Consider the following 7,158-nt stretch of genomic DNA (forward strand, 5'->3'; position numbering starts at 1 on the left):
CTCCCAGCCCCCTTCACTCTAATCGTTAGAACCCACTCCACCCAAGCATCAGGCATAGAACCCAGGCTTCCTACCTCCCAGCCCCCTCCTGTTCCGACTCACTGGACCCCACTCCCTCCAAGAGCTGGGAGTGGAAAAGGCCATACTGCAAACTTGTTCTAGCTCTAAGTTTCCTCCCTGTTTGAAGCTAGCTGCCACTGAGGGATTTGGGGTGGACCCATCTGTTACATTAAAGGGTTGGGTGATCAGTGCTAAAACTGCAAAGGCACAAAAAGAAAAGGAGTACTTGTGGCACCTTAGAGACTAACCAATTTATCTGAGCATGAGCTTTCGTGAGCTACAGCTCACTTCATCGGATGCATACTGTGGAAACTGCAGCAGACTTTATATACACACAGGTTTCAGAGTAACAGCCGTGTTAGTCTGTATTCGCAAAAAGAAAAGGAGTACTTGTGGCACCTTAGAGACTAACCAATTTATTTGAGCATGAGCTTTCGTGAGCTACAGCTCACTTCATCGGATGCATACCGTGGATATGCATCTGATGAAGTGAGCTGTAGCTCACGAAAGCTCATGCTCAAATAAATTGGTTAGTCTCTAAGGTGCCACAAGTACTCCTTTTCTATATACACACAGAGATCATAAAACAATACCTTCTCCCACCCCACTGTCCTGCTGGTAATAGCTTATCTAAAGTGATCATCAAGTTGGGCCATTTCCAGCAAAAATCCAGGTTTTCTCACCCTCCACCCCCCCCCACACAAACTCACTCTCCTGCTGGTAATAGCCCATCCAAAGTGACAACTCTCTACACAATGTGCATGATAATCAAGGTGGGCCATTTCCTGCACAAATCCAGGTTCTCTCACCCCCTCACCCCCCTCCAAAAAACACACACACAAACTCACTCTCCTGCCAAAGTGACCACTCTCCCTACAATGTGCATGATAATCAAGGTGGGCCATTTCCAGCACAAATCCAGGTTTTCTCACCCCCCTACCCCCATACACACACAAACTCACTCTCCTGCTGGCAATAGCTCATCCAAACTGACCACTCTCCAAGTTTAAATCCAAGTTTAACCAGAACGTCGGGGGCGGGTAGGAAAAAACAAGGGGAAATAGGTTACCTTGCATAATGACTTAGCCACTCCCAGTCTCTATTTAAGCCTAAATTAATAGTATCCAATTTGCAAATGAATTCCAATTCAGCAGTTTCTCGCTGGAGTCTGGATTTGAAGTTTTTTTTGTTTTAAGATAGCGACCTTCATGTCTGTGATTGCGTGACCAGAAAGATTGAAGTGTTCTCCGACTGGTTTATGAATGTTATAATTCTTGACATCTGATTTGTGTCCATTTATTCTTTTACGTAGAGACTGTCCAGTTTGACCAATGTAAATGGCAGAGGGGCATTGCTGGCACATGATGGCATATATCACATTGGTGGATGTGCAGGTGAACGAGCCTCTGATAGTGTGGCTGATGTTATTAGGCCCTGTGATGGTGTCCCCTGAATATATATGTGGGCACAGTTGGCAACGGGCTTTGTTGCAAGGATAAGTTCCTGGGTTAGTGGTTCTGTTGTGTGGTATGTGGTTGTTGGTGAGTATTTGCTTCAGGTTGCGGGGCTGTCTGTAGGCAAGGACTGGCCTGTCTCCCAAGATTTGTGAGAGTGTTGGGTCATCCTTTAGGATAGTTTGTAGATCCTTAATAATGCGTTGGAGGGGTTTTAGTTGGGGGCTGAAGGTGACGGCTAGTGGCGTTCTGTTATTTTCTTTGTTAGGCCTGTCCTGTAGTAGGTAAGTTCTGGGAAGTCTTCTGGCTCTATCAATCTGTTTCTTCACTTCCGCAAGTGGGTATTGTAGTTGTAAGAAAGCTTGACAGAGATCTTGTAGGTGTTTGTCTCTGTCTGAGGGGTTGGAGCAAATGCGGTTGTATCGCAGAGCTTGGCTGTAGACGATGGATCGTGTGGTGTGGTCAGGGTGAAAGCTGGAGGCATGTAGGTAGGAATAGCGGTCAGTAGGTTTCCGGTATAGGGTGGTGTTTATGTGACCATTGTTTATTAGCACTGTAGTGTCCAGGAAGTGGATCTCTTGTGTGGACTGGACCAGGCTGAGGTTGATGGTGGGATGGAAGTTGTTGAAATCATGGTGGAATTCCTCAAGGGCTTCTTTTCCATGGGTCCAGATGATGAAGATGTCATCAATATAGCGCAAGTAGAGTAGGGGCTTTAGGGGATGAGAGCTGAGGAAGCGTTGTTCTAAGTCAGCCATAAAAATGTTGGCATACTGTGGGGCCATGCGGGTACCCATAGCAGTGCCGCTGATCTGAAGGTATACATTGTCCCCAAATGTAAAATAGTTATGGGTAAGGACAAAGTCACAAAGTTCAGCCACCAGGTTAGCCGTGACATTATCGGGGATAGTGTTCTTGACGGCTTGTAGTCCATCTTTGTGTGGAATGTTGGTGTAGAGGGCTTCTACATCCATAGTGGCCAGGATGGTGTTTTCAGGAAGATCACCGATGGATTGTAGTTTCCTCAGGAAGTCAGTGGTGTCTCGAAGGTAGCTGGGAGTGCTGGTAGCGTAGGGCCTGAGGAGGGAGTCTACATAGCCAGACAATCCTGCTGTCAGGGTGCCAATGCCTGAGATGATGGGGCGCCCAGGATTTCCAGGTTTATGGATCTTGGGTAGTAGATAGAATATCCCAGGTCGGGGTTCCAGGGGTGTGTCTGTGCGGATTTGATCTTGTGCTTTTTCAGGAAGTTTCTTGAGCAAATGCTGTAGTTGCTTTTGGTAACTCTCAGTGGGATCATAGGGTAATGGCTTGTAGAAACTTGTGTTGGAGAGCTGCCGAGCAGCCTCTTGTTCATATTCCGACCTATTCATGATGACAACAGCACCTCCTTTGTCAGCCTTTTTGATTATGATGTCAGAGTTGTTTCTGAGGCTGTGGATGGCATTGCGTTCCGCATGGCTGAGGTTATGGGGCAAGTGATGCTGCTTTTCCACAATTTCAGCCCGTGCACGTCGGCGGAAGCACTCTATGTAGAAGTCCAGTCTGCTGTCTCGACCTTCAGGAGGAGTCCACCTAGAATCCTTCTTTCTGTAGTGTTGGTAGGAAGGCCTCTGTGGATTAGTATGTTGTTCAGAGGTATTTTGGAAATATTCCTTGAGTCGGAGACGTCGAAAATAGGATTCTAGGTCACCACAGAACTGTATCATGTTCGTGGGGGTGGAGGGGCAGAAGGAGAGGCCCCGGGATAGGACAGCTGCTAGACAAGCCATTTACAACGCACACTTTGCTTCTCTACAAAAGAAAAAGGACACTAAACTTTCTAAACTACTACATGCTACAAGGGGCCACAGCAATGGTTCCCTCAACCCACCTAGCAATATTGTTAACCTATCCAACTATACTCTCAGCCCAGCAGAAGCAGCTGTCCTATCCCGGGGCCTCTCCTTCTGCCCCTCCACCCCCACGAACATGGGGTGGGGGTGGGGTGAGAAAGCCTGGATTTGTGCTGGACATGGCCCACCTTGATTACCATGCACATTGTAGGGAGAGTGGTCACTTTGGATGAGCTATTACCAGCAGGAGAGTGAGTTTGTGTGTGTATGGGGGTAGGGGGGTGAGAAAGCCTGGATTTGTGCTGGAAATGGCCCACCTTGATTATCATGCACATTGTAGGGAGAGTGGTCACTGTGGATGAGCTATTACCAGCAGGAGAGTGAGTTTGTGTGTGTGTGTTTTTGGAGGGGGGTGAGGGGGTGAGAGAACTTGGATTTGTGCAGGAAATGGCCCACCTTGATTATCATGCACATTGTGTAGAGAGTTGTCACTTTGGATGGGCTATTACCAGCAGGAGAGTGAGTTTGTGTGTGGTGGGGTGGAGGGTGAGAAAACCTGGATTTGTGCTGGAAATGGCCCAACTTGATGATCACTTTAGATAAACTATTACCAGCAGGACAGTGGGGTGGGAGGAGGTATTGTTTTATGATCTCTGTGTGTATATAAAGTCTGCTGCAGTTTCCACGGTATGCATCCGATGAAGTGAGCTGTAGCTCACGAAAGCTCATGCTCAAATAAATTGGTTAGTCTCTAAGGTGCTGTTGGGGACACTGGGGCATGGCCACTAGGTAACTCGAGGGGATGGAAGACCACGAGTGTCGATGAAGCCCCCTCGCACTAGGCTCAGGTGTCCTTGGCCCCCCGTCCTGCCTGGAGGCACTCGCAGCAGCTCTGCATACTAGGCCCAAGTGTCCTTGGCCCCCCTGTCTGGAGGCACACACAGCAGTTATGCTGAGAATCTGCAACAGTATGTTGCAGAGTCAGACTGCCTGAAACTAAGCAAGGCCAAACAGGGGAGATATGGAAGAACAATGCTGAATAAAGCAGCTTTATGTATAGTTTAACAAATGATAAAGAAAATCAGGGAACTAGCTGGAAACTGGATTGGCTGGCTATATGGATACTTGGGGCAGCTTGCTATTGGATAAGTATGCTGGGAAAAAGGATGTATAAAAGCCTGTGTAACTTCCTGCTCTGTTGTGCAGGATTTAAGATTTTATTCTCCCTGTACCTTTTTGCAGCTGCAAATAAACTTTTCTGCTTCTCCACCCCGTTGTGATTATTGGGTGCAGCACACCGGGTAACGAACCACTCAAGCTGTTGTTCAGCCTCTCGGCACTGGGTGCCGGCAACAGCTTTTGGCGTCCCTGGGTGGGCGACGAGGCTGCAATTTAGCCTTGCCCGGACCCCTCCTGGAGGTCGAGGATTGCGGCGAGAACCGACGCCCAGCGCACACCGGTGAGTTCATCGGGGGCCTCGGAGGAGACGCGATTTGATCGACCTCAGAGGGCACAACGGTGCAACGCACTCATATAGTGGAGAAGCTGTTGTGGACGGCGGTGAAGAACCGGTCCCTTAGACATGGGGGAGGAGCAGCTGCAGGCCACGGTGAAGAACCGGTCCCTTGGATAAGGTAGGAGCCTTTTAAAATCCGGATTATATGCTCTGTTGGAACCTGGGGACGCCCAGAGTTACCCGGTAGGTATGGGACAGGGACAGAGCTCAGAGGTTAGGGCACGGTGTACGCCCCTAGAGTGCATTCTAGCAAACTGGAAGGTATTTGGTGCGGATCCAATGACTAAAAGCCAATTAAAACAATTCTGTACAGTTGACTGGCCTCAATATCAACTAGAGGACCAGGAGTGGTGGCAACCAGGAGGGTCAATTAATTACAACACGATCCTCCAATTAGTTTTGTTTTGTCAGTGAATGGGTAAATGGAATAAATATTTGTATGCACAAGCGTTTATGGCTTTAAAAAATAGAAAAGAGCTGTAATTCTGCAAAGTTGTAATTTGACTCCGACTGGTTCGCTAGCAGCTAATGTTAGTCCCCAGACCCCCACCCCCACTGTAATGGCAAAGCCGGTGTCCCCTTCGGCCCCTACACCCACACCTTGTAAGTCCCCAATGGTTGGCCTATACCCCTTAATCACCGAAACTAAAGTCGCCCAGTCTGGATCAGACAGGCGTCCTGCCACAACTATGCAGGTTTATACTCATGTGCCCTTTAATCCTGTGGATTTGGCTGCTTTCAAAGCACAGGCAGAAGAGTTTTCCACCAACCCAAGCAGGTTTATTTCAGTCTTTGAGGAGTGCCTCAGTAGTCACAAACCGATTGAGACGACTGTAATATCCTCTTGAGAACCCTGTTGTCTGAGGTGGAGAGGGATCAGGTTACAGCTAAGGCAAGGGGAGCCTCAGCGTTCAAGCGAAAAAAAAAAAAGAAAGGAAGCTATCTGTCAAGTTCCTCTCCAAGTAATTGTAAGCGGCTCAGGGCATTTCTGGGTATGGCAGGCTTTTGCAGGATATGGATCCCAGAGTTTGGACTGTGGGCTAAACCCCTGTATGACTGTGTAAAAGGAGCGGATCATGACCCCTTCTATTGGACCCCAGAGGCTGATAGGGCATTTAAAATCCTGAAAAGAAAATTGATGGAAGCCCCAGCTCTGGACCTGCCGGATCTCTCTAAGCCGTTTCAGTTGTATGTACATGAATGAAGGGGGGTGGCCCTAGGAGTGCTTACACAGCTGTTAGGAGCATGGAGACGTCCTGTGGCTTATTTTTCTAAGCAATTGGATCAGGTTGCAAAGGGTTGGCCGGCATGTTTACGGGTGGTCGCAGCTACTGCCCTATTGCTTAAGGAAGCCGAGAAGCTAACATTGGGAGGGGTTATGCAAATCTATACTCCCCACATGGTCCGAGCCTTATTGGATGCAAAGGGAGGGCTTTGGCTCACCCAGGCTCGAATTGCTCGGTACCAGGCTAAGCTGTTAGAGAACTCTGAAGTCACTTTACAGCCTTGCCCCTCCCTTAACCCAGCCACTCTCTTGCCAGAAACAGAGGAACAGAAACATGACTGTTTAGAGATCATAGATGTCCAGTACTCCAGCCGTCTGGATTTAAAGGATGTACCCCTCCCAAATGCAGATTATGAGTGGTACACTGATGGTAGCAGTACTGTAATAAATGGGCAAAGGAGGGCGGGTTATGCTGTTGTGAAAGGAGGGATGGCTCCATTCCCCGGAAGGGAAGGTCCTCTTACCAAAGGGCCTGATCCGGCCAGCGCTGCAGAAACTACATCAAACCACTCATGCTGGCAGGGAAGCACTTATCCAACTAATGGGAAAATACTTTATCACTTCCTGACTCCGACCCCTGGCTGCCCAGGTACAAGCGGACTGCTTAGTCTGCCAAAAGAATAACCCCTGACCGGGACATCCTGTGCCACCAGCTGCCCTAGAACCCACTCCGGGCCCTGGACAAGTGTGGCAAATAGACTTTACTGAGTTTCCCCGGACCCAAGGGTTCAAATATCTCCTTGTCATAGTGGATCGGTTCAGCGGATGGCCAGAAGCCTTCCCATGCCGTAACTGCACTGCCAAAACAGTGGCCCTCAAGTTTGTTAAGGAGATTGTTCCTCGCTTTGGACTCCCCCTGTGGATGGAATCTGACAATGGGACACACTTCACGTCAAAAATCATTCAAAGCATCTCACATGCCTTACAGATCCCCTGGAAACTCCATACGCCCTGGAGACCGCAAGCCAGTGGTGTAGTGAAGTGTACCAATCAGACCCTTAAACGGCA

The sequence above is a fragment of the Eretmochelys imbricata genome, chromosome 24 (genome assembly GCF_965152235.1).
Source record: "Eretmochelys imbricata isolate rEreImb1 chromosome 24, rEreImb1.hap1, whole genome shotgun sequence".
Lineage (NCBI taxonomy): Eukaryota > Metazoa > Chordata > Testudines > Cheloniidae > Eretmochelys > Eretmochelys imbricata.